Source organism: Cibotium barometz, chromosome 51, assembly GCF_041138505.1.
Source record: "Cibotium barometz isolate CiBa-2024 chromosome 51, ASM4113850v1, whole genome shotgun sequence".
NCBI classification, from domain to species: domain Eukaryota; kingdom Viridiplantae; phylum Streptophyta; class Polypodiopsida; order Cyatheales; family Cibotiaceae; genus Cibotium; species Cibotium barometz.
The window spans coordinates 33,674,589-33,697,978 of record NC_141096.1 but is presented as its reverse complement, the minus strand read 5'-3'; the positions used below and the strand labels follow the sequence as shown (position 1 = coordinate 33,697,978).

The 23,390-nt window shown below is 42.7% G+C and overlaps 1 protein-coding gene across 4 annotated transcripts in view; it reads right to left on the bottom strand.

Moving 5' to 3' along the window:
* Positions 1-3,861, bottom strand: part of LOC147609562 (nuclear pore complex protein NUP98A-like) — a 53,061-nt gene extending 49,200 nt beyond the window's left edge. For 2 of the 4 annotated variants that reach the window (XM_086787726.1, XM_086787728.1), the window contains exon 1: positions 3,567-3,861. The gene's annotated coding sequence lies outside the window, so the exon portion shown is untranslated. The remainder of the gene's footprint in view (positions 1-3,566) is intronic. The other 2 variants (XM_086787727.1, XM_086787729.1) reach the window with 1 other exon arrangement.
* Positions 3,862-23,390: the final 19,529 nt, after the last annotated feature.

Here is a 23,390-nt window from a genome sequence, read left to right as displayed (position 1 = left end):
ACACCGATTGGCCCCAAATCGCAATGGCACCCCTTGCGGTATTTCTTTAATTTAATCAAATTTGAGTACAAAGAAAACTTGTAGAATCCTCCACCAACAAGATCCCTTGTAGTTTCACCCAGGTCTTCCAAATGAGTGCTTAGCAAGCCTTACCCCATGTCTTCTTCATCAAGAGCCCTTCTCAAAGTCTTAACCCTTGATCTTTGTCTTCAAAAAGCCTTCAAGCCAAGTGCTCGAGGACCTCGTACACACTCAAGGCTCAAGACTCACTAGCCGGCACCTCTCATGGCGCCCTTGCTCTCTTGCAAGTCTACCTTAGATGTGTCCCATGATCCAAGCTTTCAACTCAATCTGGCTTTCCAAAGGCACACAAGGCCGGCACTAGAGAGCACTTCTAACCCACCCAAAACATCATGACCAAAGACAAAGAGAAAGCAGCCCAAGATACAAACTAATCTGCAGCTTTTTCCTTCCAGGAGTTCACGCGTTCATGTTTGGGAATCATAGCCTCCTGCTCCCACTCTTGCCTTAGCCGCTCATGCCTCTGAAATAATCCCCAAAAACTCTCTCCAAGTTTCATGTCACCAGAGCTTTCCTGACGTTGCATACAATCTCCGCCGTCACAGCCCACATGTGCACTTCTGCCCTGCCAGTCCGCCTCCTGCAAACCAGTCGGTCTCCTGCAGCTGCCGACTTGCCCCTGTAGACCTGCGCAACCTTTCACTGTAGACCAGCCCACGTGCCTACTTGTTGCGCCTGTGTACTGCAGGGCAGACCGCCAGCCAGCCTCCTTCCAAAAGAGAGAGAGAGAGAGAGAGAGAGAGAGAGAGAAACATTCAGTCTGCGCCTATGCTCTCTAGTGACCAACCTTCCAAGGAGAAGCGCCACCTGTTGTCCTGTATATACCTATGCCAGTCCCTCGGCTGTGCGCCTGGGTGCGATTCCTATAGCCAGCCCGCCTACAGCTAAACGAGCGAGAGAGAGCCCAGTTCAGTTCAGCCCGGTGCTTTTTCCCTGCAGCCCACCAGTCGCCAAAAGGAGCACCATGTGTGCAGCTGCAACCCTGCCCGCCAGCCTGTTGCAAAAAAGGTCCTGTGGTGCTGTAGCTCTATGTGTCGCTTGTGCTCTCTGGCGACCAGCCATACAAGGAGAAGAAGCGCCACCTTCCCCTTTTAAATGATAAGGATGCGATTCAGCCCTGCTTTTCTCCAAAAAGCAAAAACTAAGAGCAAAAACGCATCTTCCCAAAATAATATTATTTTTAAATCATCAAAGGTTGTAAAACTTTAAAATCCTTTTGTCCCCTTCACACTTGGGGTTGTCCACCATGGGTTTCCTTCTCAAATTCAAACGGATGCCATTCACACTGTCCATCCCGTGCCCGTGCCCACCTACATACTGTCCACAGAAAAACACAGGGTCGTAACAAGATATGTGTATGTGTTGTAGTGTAGTTACAAGAAACATTGGAAAAGGCAGCCAGACTATGAATCGTCGTTTCAAGCAGGCACACATGAGGAAACACATTTTCATAGGGAGAAAAAGTTTCCTGAGGAGGGAAATGGAATGTTTCTCAAATCTCTCAGGTGAGAACCAGCCGTTACACAAGCATGAACAGAACATTTAACCAAATGTGAAGGAGCACTGATGAAGAAAACAGCATGAGGTATCATGTATATATCTAATGTATGCATACATGTACGTATATGTGTAGACATGGGTGTCGGTGTGGGCGTATGTATATGTGTAGAGGGTAGGTATATATATAGGTACTTGTGTATGTGCAATAGTGTAGATATGTGTGTGTTGTAGTGTAGTTACAAGAAACATTGGAAAAGGCAGCCAGATAAGGATGAATCATCGTTTCGCGCAAGCACACATGGGAAAACGCATATTCATAGGGGGGAAAGTTTCCTGTGGAGGGAAACAACACATTTCCCCATGTTTCTCACATCTAAGAAACATTTCTCAGGTGAGAACCAACCGTTTCCAAGGCCATGGGTGCTCATCATCAGCTTTGGAGCGTCTACACTCCAAAAAGAGGAATCAGCTTGGGACACAAAATGCAAATGACCTTGTCTTTGTTAATACAAACTTGTGTTTGATAACAAGGATGAAGCATGAATACACACAAGATAAATACATTGGCTTCCCCAGCTTAGAGGTGGATAGACGTTCCATGCTTGGTGATGTTCATGAGGAAGAATGTGGATGCACCAATGCAGGAAATGGAGCCAATGGAAGCACATGAAGAGGATAAGCTTGAGGATGATTCTCACCACAATGAGGCTTTCTCATTGGAATAGGATTCGCTAAATTAGAATCTAGATTCTAAAAAGTAGCTCTTTTTATGTTTGGCACTTGTTCAAACTTCAAAGTTCACATATGATCTTAAAGTTATTGAAATGGTTGGTTGTTGACTCTTTGAGGGATGAGTCTTGAGTCTTATCTCTTTTCATGATTATATGCAATGATTTGTATTTTTGGAATTTCTAAGTCTCATCATCTTATGAAACCTACAAGTTACAATAGTCTTTTAAAGTTTGAACATTGTACATGTTGCCTCTCTACTTAGACTCCCCAATAACCCCCCTCCCCAAAAAACCTTGCTGAGGTGGCATTTCCCACATTTCCGCCTCCCTTGAAAATGCCATTTCCGTTTCCATTTTCCCGTTTCTCGTAACTATGGTAGGTATACGTTTATGTCTAATACTGTAGGAACGTGTAAAAGTACTTGCATATGCATGCAGGTATGTGTATATAGTGTAGGTGAGTACTTGTATATGTATGGGTGTACAGCGTAGGTGAGCAGTTGTATATGTGCAGGTATATGTAGAAGTGTGTGCATGCGGTGTATGTATACAGTATAGGCATATGTAAAGGTACGTGTATAGTACTGTAGGTATATGTAGAGGTACAAGTATATTTAAGTATATATATAGGTAATTGTGTACAAGTATAAGTAAATGTAATGATACTGAGTTAGTGTAGTGGTCAAAGCTTGTGACTTGTAACCTCTAGGTTGTGAGTTCAAGTCCCACTAGGCTCTCTCATGTTATAAAGGGACACCTATGCTCGCTTGATGTGTTTGGTTGCTCGGGCTCTTGCGCCTTGAACACTCGAGTGACTCCTCCTCCTCGGGTGGTAGATCACCCGAGATAGGAGGATCCATACGAGACCCCTCCGCTGTTCCAGCACTCGACTCATCACGGTGGTCATGGGGATGCCTCATTCGTGGCTCTTGCCCGATGGTACGTGGCCCTTGCCCGACCATGATAATTGGCTAATTGTTGGAAGGGGAAATCGGCTCCACCCACTTGAGTGGGCCCCGGGTGTGTACGAAAAAAAAATTTGTAATGATACTGGTATATATATACGTGTGGAAGCACCTTTTATGTGATATATACATCACATGTAGAGTCAAAGCTAACAATGCAATGAACAGCAATCATCCCACATATGATGAGAGAGGAGGTGTTGTGTACAGCAGAGAGCACTGGATAAACCATTAAATTGAGATGTGAAGAGATCGGGGATCAGAAAATGGCGATAACAAGAAGGGTTACCTGTGTGAAGGGCGGAGCTCAGACTTCCATTCCTTCTGTTAGCAGGGGGAGTTCGCCACTCGGGCAGCACACGAAGGCCGCCGATGCAACCAAGAAGTCATTCTTTGATGCACAGGGAGATCAATTCTGCCTCTCCAAGAGAAAAGAACCGAGGGTAAAGGAGGAGGTTTAGTGTCGAGTGTGAAAAAGTTTTAACCTCGTTTATATACCCTTTCATAGCGGGATTACACACGTTGTACCCACCCATAATGCAAACTAGTGGGAGGCCCGCCCTTATACAATGCTGTTGGGGCACAAACTATGAGGTGGAGAGGAGATGGTTTTAGAGAAATGCTAGAGAGAGTTGCTGCTACGGCACACACTGCCCACCGTTGTACGTCGATGCCACGTGGCTAGAGGAGGAGGAGAGGAGATGCTAGAGAGAGTGGAGAGAAAAACATGTGCTTAATAGACAGTAGATAGATGAGCAATTGGCCCTTTTTTTGCAATGAATTACTTACATCCCCTTTTTAACCCACCCCTCAGTGGAGTGGGGGGGGGGGGAAGGGCTCAATTCTTCGAACTCGCATCCCCACACGTTAGAGCTCGCTGAGCTATTATCCCCACCTCAACAAGTGGCCCTTACAAACATTGTCAACTTGACTCTAGTTTTTAGGATGGCCAATTCTGAAAACACACATGGGACTTCCATTCCATTGACCAACACATAGACCTTCAAAGTTACTGTGAGTTACACTTGAAAGCGTCACTAAGGTGAAATCTCCAGTACGGGGATGCATTAAAACCTACACAATAGTCCCCCCAATAATAAGACATGATTTAACCTTTTGAAGTTGAAATAGTGCAATTTTTAATCCAAAAGTGAATATTTGGCTCACACTAATTGGCTAAAGGCATGTTCTTCTTTGGGAACTTTATTTTGGCTACACTCCCCCTTTCTTGTCCTACGTTACACTCCTTAAGTAAAAACTAATCCTTACAACGTTGCAATTATATCTACGCATATTTATTTTTTTAACAAATTGAAGGTCATGTTAACCTAGGTCATCACACTACTCATGGCTTTACCTTACACATGATAAGGGCCTAGGCCATGTGCACACTACTATGGTTAAGGGTTTTTACTCTCAAGACTTTCAGACCCTATTGTCTAAGGTGAATACAAATGGTGTAATTTGGGGATCTTTTTTCTTGTGATTTCTAAGATTTAGGGGCTTTGAACCATCCACCATGTATAGGGGGGCTATGTGAGAGCCTATTTGGAGGCTCCTTTGAGTTAAAGAGGCTTGTCTTTTGATAATGATGCCACCTACATAGTCACACAACACACAATAGTTGCTTTTCTTTTGTGATACACATTTTGGAAACAAGAAGCAAACCCATCTTGTTGGAGGAAGTTCCCTTAAAACCCCCCAGCCAAAGTGCATGATTTAGATAGTAGGAGGCAACATAGAACCAAGTCTAGTATGAAGTTTGAATATTATTACTCACATAGCTAATTTCACACACACACATACACACAGAGATTTTAGTAGGAGCTTCAAGTTTTAGTGGCAACTAGTAAAATAGGGAAGGAGATCAACTTTGTGGATGGAAAGAAGGGAAAAAAGGGTAGCTATAATGATGGGATGAAGGAGGCGATGGTAAATGGAATCAAGTATTTGGTAGAGCTCCTTCTAGAGAGCTCCTTCTAGAGGTAGAGGAAAACATTTCCCCATTTCACCCACCAGTACATTCTCCTAACATTTATGCTCCTTTGAATGATGAGGATAGTGACCCCTCTCCAGAGATTTAATTGTTGGCAGATAGAGAATGATGATGCACTCTACGTGGACAAGGATAATCCTTCAAAAATGAGGGTGGTGAGGAGATGATGCATGGTTGTTCCTAGATGTCAAAGGGTTGAAAGATAGAGCTAAGAGAGGGACCTTGTAGGGTCATGTTGCTAGTAGAAGATGTAAAGTTTGGGTCATACAAGAACATAACCCGCTTAGGAAGAAAAGATTCTTTCAAACACTAGTTGATCTTTTATGAAGGTATGGAGAAGAAATATAGTAGTGTTATGACCTTAGTTGATAAATCCCTTAAATCCTCAAAATGACAGTTATAACCTTGGTTAATAAATCTCTTGAACCCTCAATGATTGCTAATCACCCTAGTGGTAGAGCTTTCATCATTGAGATTTGTTGGATGGTTAATACTATTAGTTGGTGAATATATATGGCTAGCATACAACTAAACAAAGGAGGGCTCTCTCTGGGAATGGCTTAATAGTGTTCGATCTCAAAAAGTCCTTGGATTCTCGGGGGGGAAGGGGCCGACGAGGGGGACTTTTACATGTTAGAACACATAGAGATAAAAAAAGGTGGGAGTGCAATCTTAATGGGTGCTAATTAAAAAGAGACAATGGATGATCATTGTTCTCACAAGGGATTAGTGGATGGTCAAATATGTTGCTCATCTCTTTGATGACTTGTGGGGTGGCCCTACTTTGGGCTAGAGAGGATGCTATCAAATAAGAGTCATGTTCGATACCAAAAGAAAAAGATATAGATCTATTATCTTTGGCTCTTTAGAAGGCATAGCTACTTGAGGTCAACACATCAAGGAGAGATTACAATTAGGGCAAGGATTAGATCTCTAGCCTAATGGCTTCTCCCTATAAACCCATAATTACTAACTTTGTATTTGAAGATGATCAATGGAGTTGAAGACTACCTTAATAAGACACGAAACTTGAAGTGGTGGAAGGAGGAAGTTTGGTTGTCCAGATGTAAAAATATTTGGGAGCTTAAAGTTCCTTTGAGAATAAATACCTTCTTATGAAAGGTGTTATTTGGTGCTTTATCTTTAAAGTTGTTGAGGAGGAACCTTAGCTCTAGCAAATGCATGAGGTGTTATTTGGTTCTTTATCTTTGGGTGTAAAGTTGTTGAGAAACCTTAGTTCTAGTAAATGCATGAGGTGAAAGACTTTTTTGAGGTTGTCCTATTATTAGGAACCTCTTAACTCAACTATGTAGATGGATTTTTGGATTAATGAGATAGAGAGATTCATGGTCACATTGGCTTATAGGAAAAGAAATAAGTTTGCAAAGAAGTGTAATATGATATTTGGAGCTATTAGGTTCACATGTCTATGGGAAATTTTTGTACTTCTCTCTATCTCTCCTTGCTTGTTGCATATGTATGTGTGTTGCTACCTTCATCTCCACTCCCACACATCACTACTATTCTATTCATATGGTAGTGATATGTGGACATAGGCTCTCTCTCTATCTCTCCTTGCTTGTTGCATATGTATGTATGTTGCTACCTTCATCTCCACTCCCACACATCACTACTATTTATATGGTAGTGATACATGGACATAGGCTAATAATGGGGGTCAAGGCACTTTTTCCCTCTTTCGGAGGTGTTTTCCCATGAACATATGTATACACACTCTTATATAAGTGTGTGTAAATGACCTTATCATGTCACTTCACCTATAATTCACCTATTTTTATCAATCTAATTTGAGTGTTGTGCTTCTCTCTATCTCTCCTTGCTTATTGCATATGTGTGTGTGTTTGTCTCCACTCCAACAATTGGTACTAGAGTAAGTTCTCTTGGCCCTCATCCCCTTGCATCTTTTTCTCAAGCTACTTTTTTTTTGTCCAGAGTGAGTTATCTTCTTAGGTGGAGAAGGTATACCTTATAGTGTGTTGTTAACTACACGTTCTAGGTGCATTTTGGGGTTTATTTGCATGTTGTAAGGTTTTTGCAGCAAACATTTCGAGAGAGTGTCACTTTGAACTATCTTTGATTGAATTTGGGTTTTTTTTGTACTATAGTAGCATTTAGTGTATAGATAGGGTTGTCATTTTTCATCGACATCACATCTTCGAGCTCTTCCTCAACAACTTCAATAGCATTGTCAACATTGGCGTCTATTTCTACATTCCGCACACTAGTAACATTTCTACACTCTAAACTGCCATTTTTCATACATTTACAAGTTTCCTTTGTTCGCGTCAGTGATTTATTGGGGCAGCCATGTCAGTTGCACACTTAGTGGTGGGCATTAATAGTACACGCAAGTAGTTGGGATATTTGCATTTTGTGTCAGAGATCTGTTATTTGTAGGCTGAAATAGAAGACAATGATGTATTTGGGATGCTTTTCAGTGAGGATAAGCTTGACAACGAGACCAACTATCTATTGTGGTCCTATTTGATGTATCATGTATTGGTTTCCAAAAGGCTATTGAATATTATTATTGACATTGAGGCGCGCTCTATCTCGCCAGCACATGATAGTACAAGTACTTTAACTGATGACACTAGTTTAAACAAGTAGGTGACCCACGTGGTGTTGCTGCTGCTGCGGCCAGGCCATAAAACAAAAAATACTTTCCCAAGCATGAAAAAACATACCTTCATTTCCAATTTCAAAAATCCAAAAATCCTCATTTCTCCTTGGCCCATTTTCTCTCTCTTATTTGGCCACGTGGATAGGGAGTAAGGTGTGTTTAATAAAGAGTAGGTGGCATCTGCCTGCACACCTCCCATAGTGAAATAAGCCAGATGGGATGGCAGGGATGCACAGACACATGCATTATGGCACTTTCCATAAAAAGGGGCATTATTCCTCATACTTGTGCAAGTAGTTAGAGTCCAAGCATATAAATGAGGGAGATGAGTTCTTCACAAGGAGTAAAGATCTCAAGGAGCAGTTTGCATGTATTGATGAGGCCTATCCGATAGCTCATTAGTGTTGTCTACTATTCTCCATGGCATTATCGGATTCATATCCGGGTTTTGCATCCACACTTTGGCTCATGATGAAGGGTAACCCTAATGCCCTTACTCTTTATGAGTTGGTTAGAAATTCTCTTGCAAGAAGATAAATCTTAGCAAAATTGAACTAGTATACATGTGGGAGGAGATCAGGCACTTGTCGCTACCAGGCAGCAAAGCCTTTTCTCAAGGGTGGCGACGAGCCAAAGGTAGAGTTAGCCCAATCTTCTAGAAAGGATTCCAAGAAGGGGAGTGATAAGCCTAAGAAGAAAGGTAAATGCAACTAATGTTGGAAGCCAGCAGGCCATTATATCAATGAATGTAGAAAAAGGCTAGAGAAGGAGAAGAAGAAAAAGTTAGGATGATGCATCAACACCAAATGCTGAAAAGAAGGAGTCAACAAACTATGCATAGGATGATTGGGAATTCATAAGAGTCATATTGTAGTGCACAATCATCCTATGATATAATTATGACCCTTCTGTGCTTATGATGTATGCATGTCAATGACAAATCAACATACTCGGTAAATTTATAGTGATGCTAGCAAGCATATTACTTCTCAGTGTGCTTTGTTTTCCTCCCTCGAGTCTGCTCCTCAAGGAGGGACAATTACATATGCAAACAACTTCTCGTATCTAGTAAAAGGAGTTGGTAAGGTTATGCTCACTGGGCTGCTGCAAATGGTGGGACAATCACTCTCTCAAAAGTCTTGTTTGTTCCAGGAATTAAAAATAACTTATTGTTAGTCTCTGCCATTGCTAGGGTAGGCCTAATGGTTATATTTGTTGATGGTTGTATAGTTCATGAACAAAGTGGTGGAGACATCACTGTGGTATATTTGAGCCATGGGCTTTATAGGTTGGATAGCAATGAAAGATTGGTATATAATGCTTGTTCTATTACTACCACACGTGCTATGAGTGATGCAAAGCTAGAGCTTTGACAGGTTAGATTTGTTGATTTATGAGAGATTGGCATATAATGCTTGTTTAATTACTGCCACATGTGCTATGAGTGATGTGGAGCTAGAGCTATGGCATACTTGCTTTGGTCATGTGAATTTTAGTAGTTTGTTGTGCCTTAAAAAGGCAAGAGATGGTGTCAGGCCCCTATCAAACATGTATGTGAGGGATATATTTTGGGTAAGATAAACATAGGAAAATGACCATTGAATGTAGGCGATGCAAATTAGCTACCCCTTTGCCTACATGTAGGTCCTCATCATGCATCTTATTCTTTTTGTTAACCTATGACAGACATTGAGACGTACTATGTTTTACGTCATGTAATTAGTTTAACTATTCTGAGTCATGGGCCGGGCTTGTCGGCACCATATGCAAAGGATAAAGGGATTGGGTGATCGCCGATGAGAGGCGCACCTTGAATATCAATAGGATAAGGGTTAGGATCGGTCGGCCATGTATGGGCGCCCATGTGTGAACGGCCAAGTCACCTATAAGAGTCAAATGTAATCCTAAAACCCTCATTCTCATGTGTTGAATACAAGAGTGCTCTTGCCTTATCTCCTTGGTTTCCTTCTCCTGCGTGTGTGTGTGTGTGAGAGAGAGAGAGAGAGTGAGAGAGCGATCGAGCACTGTGTAGCAGCACGGCGGCGGCGGAGAGGCGGTAGAGCGGCGACGGCGGCTCCTCCTTCACTGCTGCGACACGGGAATCCTTCACGGCGGTGGTTAGAGCGGTGAGTGACACACCTTTGCATTCTGTTTGAGCTTGCTTTCCTGGTTGTATGCTTGTAGCCATCCGTGGCTCGCATACGGTGTTCGGCAAGTCCCCAGCTACGACCTGTGCGGCAAAAGCGCACATTTTTGGCACCGCTGTTGGGGAGATGCCTTGCACCAAGCTCCAGTTTGCAGCTCGGGCTGCTACGTGAAGTGAAATTTACACTGTAGGAAAGGCGTTTGTGTGTTTGTTGTTGAGGTGTATCTGTTTCTGCAATTTGTCTTCTACATTTCTATTTCTTTTGTTATTTTTTCGCTCCGCGTGTGGGCGTGCGTTCTGTTATCTAGTTTTCTGCGTGCGAGGGGGGATTTCTGAATCCCCAGACCTGTGCTATGTGTGAACTGCGCCACGGCCAAGGCTGAACCCTAGAAAGAAACCCTAGAAAACTTATCCCAAAAAAATTAAAAAAAATAAAAATAAAATAAAACAATTAAATTTTATTTTTAAAGAAAAAAACCAAACATGTGGAGAGGAAAGATTTTCTATTTGGAGAAAAAATTTTTGAAAAGAAAAACCCCCAATTGACCCCAATCCCGACCTCGGTCTCAATCTTTTGATATATATATATAGGAGAGTGAGCCTCCATAGCTTTCTTTCAAGTGAGAGCTTATGGGAAGTTAAGCCCTATATGTAGCCCATTCCTCAAGGAGTGAAGTGAGTATGTGGGATAAAGCCTTCACCCTTTCCTCCACAAGGAAACAGACTGTTTTGAGGACCACAGGAGCTCTGGATAGGCGAACACGGTGCTGTAAAGCACGCTAGGACCCTTTAAACGATACGCTCGTTTCGAGCTATCACATGCCCTAGTCCAGGTTCAACTATAAGGGGGTAAAAAAACAGGTTAAACACAATATAAAAACAAGTAAAAACGGGGTGCGAAACACCTAAGAAACCACTTGTGTGGGCTTCAAGGGTAGTAACCAACGCCCGTAGGGTAACCACGTCATATGCATCTACGCTCTGGTCGGGTGCTAGAGTCTGAGCCACTAGAAAGCGTTTCAGTTTACGCAGGCTCACACCATCCCTCCACGTTGGCATCTTGGCCTTCAGTTGGAACCCAGGGAAGTGTAACCCAAGATCCACGAATAGCGGATAGTGATTCGTCCTCTGACTCAGAAGCCATGGAAGGGCACCCTACCAAGAACCCTGAGGAGACAAGCCAAAACATGCCAGTTTGGGCCCCACAACCCGGATCTAGCATGTTTAGTCGTTTAATAGAGACCTTTAGTAGAGCTACACGCTCTGAATATGCGACAAGCGAAGTAAATGAAGAAGGAGGGGTAGTGGATTCGCCATTCACATCTCATGTAGACCCTACCCTCCCAAAGAGTGTCCATGTGGATATTCTACCCACTTCGTTTAATGAGGGCCCTACTGGGCTACCACCTTCCCGATGCTCTTCCTAAAGTAGAGGTCCCTAGAAGCCAATCCATAAGAAGTGACATTGCGTCCACTTCAAGAGAACCGTTTGGCACACCAAGTCTAGATGGGATATTTCTCAATGAAAATTGGGAATATGATCTACACACGGAGACTCTAACTGACCTATACACGGATTACACATACCATGTAGGTTGGTTAGAAGTCATATGATCTACATCTAGCGCCACTAATCTAGAGGAGCAACAACAAACGATATGTGAGGTTATTCATAGAATTATCCAAATTGAGAGGCAAAATAGGGGAGTGAACCTAGTTTCCACTGGCCCTATGAGGTTTTTGGATACAGGCAAGGCCAAACAACCAACCCTATCACAATTGGAGACTCCCTCGGTGAGTCCCATAGACCCTTTGTATGTTGTTTCGCATGGAGTCTCAATGCAGGTTAAGCCCACGAGTAGTAACTTTAGCTTTCCAACCTTGGCTCAACTTTCCATTAGGAAATCCACAATGCCTACCCCAATGATGAGCATGACGGAAGGCGCACCTGTTACCACTGTAGTTAGTATGACACCGCTAACAGTACCTATAACAGTGCGTGCTAGTGCCTATCGACCATATGTACCTATCGCTACTCATGCTCATGTAGCTCCTACGCCTCTTAGTATGCCAATGGCATATGCTCCACGACCGCCTTATCACAACCCTTACCAAGAGGAGCTAGGCCTAGTCACATATCATATCCTACGTCATTTGCCAACATACCCAGACCAACGCCAACTCCTATCAGCCAGGCTATCCCAGAAGTGCCTCCACTAGCTATGCCTGCTCACCTAGGTGATCTCGCAGCGTTTGCTCAGACGATCGGACGATCTATTGCGGAAAACATGCGGGGCATGCCTGAGAGAGAACCCAGAAGCAAGGCGGTACAAGTGGCTAAGCTCACTCAAAACTTCAGTGGTAAACGAGGATGTCAGGAAGCACATTGAAGTCTTTAAACATGTGTGTGATTCCTTGGAAGAGCACAATGAGCTGCATAAGTGTAAAGCCTTAGGCTTAACCTTAAGTGGGAAGGCCGGAGATTGGTATCGAACCTTAAGGGTTGAAGAGCGCACTCACTACCTCACTCTCAAGAGATTTTTCTTGATAGAATACATACGTGAGGGTGTGCTTTGGGGAGTAGCATCTCAACTCCAAAAAGCTGAACGCGAGGAAGGGGAGTCAGTGAGAGACTTTATAAGTCGATTGAAGCATCTAAATTCTCGCTGCACTCGCGATGAGCACTTCAATAATAACCAACTGCTCGATAGAATCATTCGAGGATTGCGCCACGAAGACATATACAATGGCCTAGTCATTAGAGGTCTTACAACGTGGGAAGCAGTCACTGCCAATGCAATCCAGTTAGAAGATAACTTAATGATTGCAGGTAAAAAGGTGTCTTCGGAGACAAAATCCGTTAGTTCGCAAGTATCTGGGCACGAGCCAATGACGATAAAACCTATTGCCAAGGAGCCCAAGATATCCGAAATGTCTGTGACCGACCTTACTAAGGCTCTCCAAGAATACTTTAGGGGTAATCGAGCTCCTCAAAATAGCCATATGTACCCAAGAAGAGAGCAACAATGGTGTTCGGTTTGCTTAGGACCACATAGCACGAGTGAATGTCCCACATTCAGAGTCAAATTCAATGGGAATTGCAGTGCATGTGGTAAGTATGGCCATCAATCTAAAGATTGCCGAGTACTTAAGCGAATGTTGGCAAATCAAGCACCACTAGCCTAGTCAAACACACCTCAAGTACCCGCGCTAATGCTTGCACAACCTGTCGAGCAACCGTCACAGCACATAGTTTCAAGGAATCTGAATGTAGTCCAGTCTGTGCCATTACCACCGCCAGTGCTAGGACCACAACCTCCACATCCAAGGATTACCACAATAAACCAGATGGGTTGTGAGTCACATAGTGCATGTGGGGATTATGAAGAGGAGATAGACCCCACTGCTCCATATGGGATTGATACGTTTGAAATGACTCCCCAGTACTACATGGAGGATCATTTCGGGCAAGTCAAGCCTGTATATCAAGCGGCTGCTCTCGCCACAAGGGGGCAAAACCTTAATACCTTGGCGAGGAGACCACCTCTTCAATGCTACGAGTGTGGTGGACCGCATCGTGTAGCGGAGTGCCCTAATAGGCTACAGAAGATCGCTACTCAGATGCAACCAAATCAAGGGAGCACATCGGGAATGCCGGTACTTACATGTAATCATTGTGGCATAGATCATTTGATTGCTCAATGTCCACATAATCCTAATGCACCCAAGATTGCGCCATTGAATTTGGTTGAGGTCACCAACCAGGCACGAGGAACCACACCCGTTGTACCCGCGAATGTAGTTACACGATCAATGCTTCAAAATCAAAACTACATTCTTGAAGAGAGGGATACTGCATCAATTGCTCAAGCAAAGAAAAAGAAAACGCGACGGAAGAGATCACAATGCCACGAGCTCCAAGCCTAGTTCAAAGACTAACATAGGGACAGGAGACGACCCCGTGTATATGAATGATCCCGAAGATGATTTCGATTCAATAGAAACCATGGGGACCAAAGCCACTACCTTAAGGGAGGAACCCACTCGGGAGCTCAACGAAGGAGAATCAAGTGAATACATAAATAAGGGGAAACAAAAGGAAACTTCCTCGGTCCCACAACCAAGTCAGTTAATGCCCTCTCGACCGCCCAAACTGACTGAGACTCCCCAAGACAAGCCACGTGGGCCAAAAACCCTCAAGAAAAAGATTAGAACTTACCCAAACCCAGTTGAGGAGATTGAACAAGTGCAACACTTAAGGAGTTTGGTGGAAGAAACACAAAGAGAACTGAAACCAAACCCAAGAAAAATCAAAATTCCAGATACGGTGTTTCCTATGCAAGTTCAGCCTCACAAGAACCATAAACCGTTAGCTATACCTAGTATCATTCGGGAAGAAAGTGAGGATAGGACATCAGGAAGTGGGCAAACACCCTTTTTGCTTGAAAGAATGTTTAGTGAGGGAATGCCTGACCCTATCAAAGAGGAAGTGATTCCATCTTCACCAGTCCCTAGTCAAGGGGCGATGTCTCGAAAAGTACCGTTGAATGTGTCTAAGCTAATGGATTTCATGTCCTCTGAAATCAGAACCACGATCATATCCAAATTATATGGAGATCCTGAGCTATTCTTAGCTCTTCGGGCATTTCTCAATAGAGAACTAAAGGCGGGGCTACCACAATTTGCAAATATGGATAGACCCGACACGCTTCAAGATGAAGGGGAACATTGGGATCTACAACCCAACCTAGATGAAGACTCGGTCGTTGAAATACCTGTTAACAAGTTGGGACAGTACTTTGAAGGTGACGAATCTAATATAACCCTCCCCATTATTACCAAGGGATTAACTGTAAAGGGAATCCTTGATGGTGGTGCTGGAGTGAGCATTGTGACTAAAAACTGTTGGGAGTCTATGGGAAGACCTCACCTCGAAGTCACAAACATAGTGGTTAAAATGGCAAATGGAACTATTGCTAAACCTATTGGAATGTTAAGGGACCTTAAGATCAAGGTTCTGGGATACAAGGTAAAACATACCTTCATTGTAATGGATTTCTCCAAGCATCCTATGTCATATCAAATGATCTTAGGACGTCCTTTCATGAGGGAAGCACAAATGGTACATGACTGGTCGAAAAACCATGTCTACCTACAATTCCAGGACTCTGTCATTCGAGTTGATCTTGAGAATGGTCGTGCGCATCCTTTAGGAAGCAAGGTTATCATCGATAATCGATCGGATACCACTGTTCACTCCCCCCCATTAAGGTATTGCTATACATGCAAAAAAGAGACTGATGATGGGAAAGATTCTCCTTATATGGATGTCCTACCGGGTATGACAGAGTCGGATAACGTGGATTGGGTACACCTAGCGGCAGCCATAGACACATGGGGAAATAGAGGCATAAGTTGGGTAACACCTGAGGGGCAAGATATGCCACCGTTGGTGCCGATGAACATGATAGGTGTTATGCACTTGACTCCTGATGGCGAGAAAGCGGCAACCTCCACTGACACTGAAAGTGGCTCTGACCAATGAAACTCTGAGTATGAATATCAAGAAGAAACTGACCCTGAGCCTGATGGAGGGGATGAATCAAATATTCACCCAAATGTGGAAACAAGGTGCTCAAGGCCTAGGACAGTGACCTTCTACAGTTCATCCGAAAGTGAGGGGGACACAAGTGAAGATCGACCAAGTGAGTTCGAATCTGACAAAAACAAAAATCGAAAACTTGGCAAGAAGAAAACGAGACATAAGCGCCAACGCTATCGAGCTAATGTACGCACTGCAATAAACAAGGAGAGATCCACCGCAGAATGGCTTAGTTATGTAGGAGCTATTGACGCTGATCGGAAGTTAGCGGATGATTGGGGACAATACCTCCAAAGTGTCATGTGGTGTATTACGCAACCTCATGACGTCGCCCAATTAGAAATCGAAGAGAAACCGAAACTAAGTCGTACTGCAAGAAGGCGGCAAAACCAAGAGTTAGCTCAGCAATAAAAGGAGGCGGAATTGAAAAAAAAAGCCTGGCACAACAAGAACCAGTAGACCTACACCCCGCACCCGAGCATTTCAAATCATTCACCACAGGGGGACGTAAAGTGGTCTACACAAAAGCCCAACGAACGCTTACCAATGGGAGTAGCGGTGTCTACGATGACCCTGCGGTAGTTAAGGAGATAGACTTAGCAGATCCGGGTGAGGAGTCTAAACCAGTTTTTATTGCTCAAGACCTCACCAAGGCGGAAGAAGCTGCACTTACGAAGCTTCTTAAGGAATTCAAGGACATATTTGCCTGGACATATCATGATATGAAGGGTGTTCCACCCTCTATGGTGCAACACACGATTCCAATGATTAGCACTGCTAAACCAGTCCAGCAACATCCCTACCCAATGAATCCTAAGTACGCAAAGATTGTACAAGAGGAAATTGAAAAGCTTGTAAAATGTGGATTCATATACCCTATTGAGCACTCAGAATGGGTTTCTCCGATAGTCATCGTACCAAAGAAGAATGGGAAACTGAGAGTGTGCGTTGATCTCAAAAAGGTTAATGCAGCCACCAGAAGGGATCATTATCCCTTGCCATATTCTGAACATGTGCTTGAAAAAGTGGCAGGCACGGAGGCATATAGCTTTTTAGATGGGTACTCGGGTTACAATCAGATCACAATTGCAGTCAAGGACCAAGCTAAAATAGCATTTATCATGGAGTTTGGAGTGTTTGCCTTTCGTGTCATGGCTTTTGGCTTGACCAATGCACGTGCAACATTCCAACGATTGATAAACACGGCCTTTAAGGAATATCTAAGGGACTTCTGTGAAGCTTTCTTAGATGATCTTTGTGTTCATTCCTCTTGGGACGAGCACTTGATGTGTTTACGAAAAATATTTGAAAGGTGTAGATTATATCGCATCTCATTGAATCCTTTCAAATGCCAATTCTGGGTTAAACACGGAGTTATCTTAGGGCATATAGTGTCCAAAAATGGAATTTCCACTGACGAGAGTAAAATCAAGGTCATTCTGGAATTACCCCCACCCACCAACTATAAGGGAGTCCAACGCTTTATGGGCCACGTTGGTTATTATCGAAGATTTATTCTATTCTTCGCCGAGATAGCTCGACCATTGTACTTAGGGCTACTTTATTTTACATGTTTCATGGAATAGGAGTTGCTTACATGGATGTGTCAACATGCTTTTATGTGTACCTCGTAACCAAGTTGTGAGGTTTTGGATAACCACTATCTTTGAGTTACTATCTCTCCAGGTTATGATAAACATGTATTGGATCCCCATGAAGATGCCAGTTGGGTAAAACTAAGTAAACAAGTGATATTTCTCCTATTCTAGACACTTGTTGGAGACTCTTACTTAGATTTATCAAAAAGTTTGAAGGTTGAGAGCATACTTTGGTTAGTGTAGAAGCTTCTTCATGTTGCTATCTTGGATTGATTTTCCTTTACTGGTTGTTTTTCTCGGTAGTAATCCAAGCCTTGTGTTGTAATTATTCCTTAGGCTCTCAGCTTGCCTTGGCACCAATTAACATGGGCATCATTTTTGTAAAGTTAACTTACTAGTGCTACACCATCTTGCTTTAACATACCCTTAATGCTTCTTGAGGAAACCTTTTGCATAAGTGGCTAATAACAAGAGGAAGCACTCAATAGTGCCAAGATAATAACAAGAGGAAGCACTCAATAGTGCTAAGATAATAACAAGAGGAAGCACTCAATAGTGCAAAGATAATTAAAAAATCCAAATATAAACAAAGTTTAATAAAAGGAGTGAGTTCGCGATATGTCCTCCAAAGGTACATAACTGGTATGGTTCCTAAAGGCTCCAACTAATAAAGGAATAGTGCCAAGGTTATCTAAATCTAAATAAATTGTACTAATAGCGGAGTGAACTAGTGATATGACCTCCAAAGGCACATGACTAATGTGGTTCGCAAAGGCTCCCAAAGGTTTCTTCCAAAGTCTCCCTCTCCTTCATGATGCTAATGTAAAGGAGTGGGTCTAACAAAAACAAAATCTTAAACATCAGCTTAATATTTAATTAATAAACCCACATCTCTCTAAGGGTTCTTCCAAAGCCTCACTCTCCTTTAAAGGAGTGGGCCTAATAAAATAAAATGTTAAAAAATCAACTCAATATCCACATATTTACTTATTAGTGAAGCCTCCTACATTTGACGTAACAAAATCTCAAAAGGGTTTGTTAATGGTTCGAGCTTTGAGCTTTTGAGCAAGTGACGTCAATGTAGATTTTAACACACAATGACATCGCACAAGAGAGCAGGACAATATGTTTTTGCCACAAAACTATCTAAACGTACCACTTATGAAAGATAACAAGTGGGCAATATGATGACTTAGTCTCTTTCCTTGTTTGTAGCTAATGCATTCAACGTTAGCAAACTATCATAGTCTCTTTCCTTGTAGCTAATGCATTCAACGTTAGTAAACTATTATAATAAACTATATATATAATATTGTACCTTGAAGGTGTTTTCGAGAGGGGTTTTGACGTGGATGTGAATGAGGGTTACGATGGTGGTGAGGAGCATGTCAGGATCTGGGGAGCATGAATCGTCTCTACTGGTGGTGAGTGACATTTTGGTGAATGGATCTAAGAGATCTAGAGGGTGCTTTCTAGGCTCCCTACACATGATGATGTGCATGTGGTTCCATTAGCCATGGTCTGTGCACATGAATGTTTCTTTTGTAAGGGATTAAATCCTTAGTTTGAGTAACTACATAATCGTTCTATGGAGTGCCAGCTTAGTGTGTGGGGTTTGTGTGAAATAGATTTGGTAAGTTGGTTAGTGTTTGGGGATTTCAAGTGTTAAGCTTAGCATTGGGTTTGCTTGCTTTGTCAACTTTCAATTTTTACGTGTACAATTACTTTCCTTAACTATATTGGCATGGGCCAGGTGGTGCTGGGGGTGACCTTGCAGCTTAATGGATGTTGACCTGTGGATGGCCTTTAGGCTTCTTGGTGGCTTTAGGGTAGTTCCAAGCCTTTTTGGGTGCTTTTTTGTAGTTTTACCAGCGGGTTGCTGTGTTAGCTTGGGGGGTGACATTGTTTATTTGTGTGTGTGTGTGTGTGGAGATTCAAAGAGTTCTTTAGCAATGGAGCACCTTAAGATGAGCAAGTTTGTCATGGCTTTGGATCCTCGCTTGCATGGAAAAGTTATTAGCAAAGATCCCACTAATTTTAAAGAGGCTCTTCGTATTGCTTCGAAGAAGGAGGCCACTCTTCATATTGAGCCCACATTCCAATCTTCTCCAAGTGTGCCGACCCCACCACCCACGAGTAGAGATAACCTCAACATTTCAGGTACAAGCTCCATCCTTGGATCATAACATTGCACAACTTATGGCAGAATTTGCTGATTTGAAGTTACACTTAGTTAACGTAATGCCACCTAGGGCACAAGTTGAGGATAAACCTAGGGATAGAAGTAGTGTCACGTGCTATGAATGTCAAGAGAAGGGGCACTATCGCACTGAGTGTCCGAAATTGAGGAAAAGAGAGGATAAAATTTTAGCACTTTTAGAGGAAACATGCTCAGAAGAAGAAGAGGAAACATTGATGCCATTAATGGCAAAAAGGGATCGGAAAACTAGGAGCCAAGAAGAAAAAGAATAAGAAGATAAATCTGAAGAAGAGGAGAAAAATAAGAAGAAGAAGAAGTCGTCTAGGAGAAAAATTGGACAATCTAACTTTCCTCTCTTGGACAAGGATCTCTTAGTTATGACCTCTTAACAGATCTGAGGGAGAAAACGGCACAAATCACATTTGGGCAGCTTTTGGCACTCTCTCCAAAGCTCAGAAAGGAATGGGGTAAGCTGGCTAGCGCAAGGGAATCTAAGAAAAAGAAGAAGAGGGATAATGGGACTCCTATGGCTCAAAAGGTGGATATTGATGTAGGAGATGATGTGCCTATTGATTGATGTCATCATTGAGGGGCAAACAATTTCTAATGCATACATTGATGGAGGTGCGTCAATCAATGTCATGAGTGAAAAAACAATGAAAGATGCCGATTTAAAGTTGTCTTCTACTAACTCTCCCTATCGCATCAAACTTACTGATAATTCTAGGGTCAAAACCTTAGGAATTGTCAAGAATTCAGGAGTGGATGTATGTGGTATTTCTGTGCCTACAACTTTCCAGGTCATTCCTACAAAGCCTAATGCTAGGGCTTACCCATTGATATTGGGTAGGCCATGGCTTCGCCAAGTGAAGGCAATTCAAAAGTGGGAGACAGGTGATCTTATTCTACAAGGTGAGAATAAGAAGGTCCACTACAACATCAAGAGTCGTCGCTTGCAAGAAAGTGGTAAGAGGTGAACCTTCAACTTCCGAAAGTTCAGAGTCAGAGTCATCCGATGAAGAGGAGACAAGTGGTAGCTCCGAGGATTCCATCTCAGAAGGGGAGGTGGAGGGAGTTGCATTTGGTCTTTCCCTGGGAAGGGATCGAGGGGATGCTGAAGACAATGGAGCCTTGGAAGGGAAAGCTTCTTCAACCATGTTCAAGAAAGGAGATGTGGACCTCAGTAGTCTTCACCAACAGAATGAGCTTCTTCTTGATGAGTCCATAGCAAGTACTAAAAGGGAGAATTACTTAAAAATGTTGGATGGATTTCCTAACCTTTTTGCAAACACCTACTCACAAGTACACCAAGTTACCCTAGTAGAGCACAAGATTAATCTCAAGCCCCAAAGTAAGCCAGTGGTATAGCAGCTAAGGCGTTTGGGGAGTAGTGCAAGAGGGTGCTTAAGAATGAGGTAACTAATTTGCTTGAAGCTGGATTTATTTTTTCAGTAGAGAATTCAGAGTGGATTTTCCCAATTGTAGTCACTCCCAAAAAGGGTGAAAAATGGCGTGTGTGTGTGGACTTTCGCCCTCTGAATGCATGCACAAAGAGGGTTATTATCCTCTACCCTTTCTCAAGATGAGATTTTAGATCAAGTTACAGGTCATGAGTTGTATTTAGTGTGTGATGGATACTCTGGATACTTTTAAATCCGGATTTGTGTGAAGAAGATCAAAGGAAAACCTCATTTATCACCCCTTGGGGAGTGTATGCCTATAGGGTGATGCCATTTGGCTTGACCAATGCACCAGCAACTTTTCAACGCTTCATGAGAGTCAGGTATTTGCACCTTACTTGGGAAAGTTTATAAGGGTATTTTTGGATGATTTTTGCATTTATTCAAGCCGCATGGATCACTTGGAAAAGTTGAGGTTGGCCTTGCAAAGTATTGATGATGTAAAATGATGTCTTAATCCTATAAAACGCCGCTTGGCACGAAGGAAGGTGGTTCTCTTGGGACATGTTATGTCAGAAGAAGGCATAGAGATGGATCCTGAGAAGGTGCAAGCAATTGTGGCCCTCCCACCACCTACCAATGTAAGGGAGGTAAGGAAGATTTTGGGTAAAACAAAGTATTACCAATGCTTTGTTGACATGTTCTCTGAAAAGATGTATCCTATAAATCTGTTGACAAAGAAGAATGTTTCTTTCCAATGGGGGCCCGATCAAATTCAATCTTTTTGTTTGCTCAAGGAATGCACGAGTCAAAGTCCAATTGTGCAGCCTCCTAGGTGGGGGGAGGATTTTTATGTGAACCCAAGTGTCTCATCACATTCAGTGGATGCTCTCTTGCAAAAGGGAGAGCAAGGGCATATGCAACCAGTGTATTATGCAAGCCGACAACTCACTGATGCTGTCGAGGAGAGGTATGGTGAGATGGAGAAAGGTGGTTTGTCTCTTGTTTTTGCAGGTAAAGAAGTTCTTGTCATACTTCTTACCTCGCCCTTTTGTCTTCCTCACATCTCAACCTTCTTTACAATTCTTGGTCCACAAACCCAATCCTACAGGAGGGAAGTTTGCAAAGTGGATTTATGAGCTTCAAGAATTCTCTTTCACTTTTATTACTACTGACAACACCACTAGGGCCTCTCTTGCAGATTTGCTTACAAACAAGGAAGGAAGAGGAAGAGGTCTTACAGAAATGACTTGATTGAAGCTTTGGTGCAGAATTAAAAAATAAAGCATGCTATGTCAACTCCCTAGTTATCCCTAATGTAATGGTTTAGTCGAAAAAACTAATGGACTGCTTTGTGGATCTTTGTCTAAGCTAGTAGATACTATGAAGAGAAAGTGGGTTGTGCATTTTCCAGAGGTCCTATGGGCCTATAGGACAACTCACAAATTCTCTCTTGGTTTCACACCTTTTCAGATAGTTTATGGAATGGAGGCTATTTTGCCAATAGAATTGGAAATCACAAGCCTTCGCACATCTTTTGCACACTTGAATAATGAAGAAGAAACACATACCCAATGCCTAGTACAACTGGACACCTTGGATGAGAGGCGACTTCAGGCACTTTAAAATTTGGAGGCTGCGCAACAACGGCGCAAGGCAAGGCATGACACTCTCACGAAGAAGAAGAAGAAGCCAGAACTCAAGTAAGGAAGCTGTCACATGAGGTATGATGGCCGTGTGGAGAAACAGCTAGATAAGAAGCTTCTTCGACGCTCGGAAGGCCCCTTCAAGATAAAGCAAAAGTTCAAAAATAACACCTATCTTCTAGAGGATGCAATTCATCAATGTGCAAAAAACATAGAGAGGGTGTATTTGAAGATTCATGACAGTGGATGCAATCGAAGAGAATAAACTCTTGTGTGGTGGAAAGAGTATATCATCCAAGTTACAGTATACAGATACTTGAGTGTTATCATTTACAACGACATCCTTTAGCACATTATCGTATTGCTCTAGTATCGCATGGCTTGACATATCACCAAGTGTGTGAGCTTGGCCCTATTAGAGATGAAGCATAATTGGACCTTTTTCTTGATAGCCATGGGATGTAGCCTAGGGCAAGGAAGCCTGTTACTATTTTATGGTGTTCGCATTCGACACTAATCCAAGATGTTTGACTGTTGTACTACCCGACACCAACTACGGAGGTTTAGCACTATGGGATGTAAGGGAAATAAAAAGATAACAATTGGGTCAGTAGCACTATATCCCCCAAAGGATTCCCATTATGATTGTGGGGTCTGCATCTCTCTCTATGTTCTAATGAATTAGTGTAAGGGTTTTTAGACTGAGGTATTATGTGAGGTTAATTTTATATTAAAGGAGAGAGAGGGTTAGTGTAGATAAAAATAACTTTAGTGTTTGAGGAGGGGCCCGAGGAGTCACTGGCAACAAACCTATCTCCGAGTAATGTTCAATGAGGAGTCATAATTCATTAGTCTATTCCATCCTCTGAGATCTTTCTTGG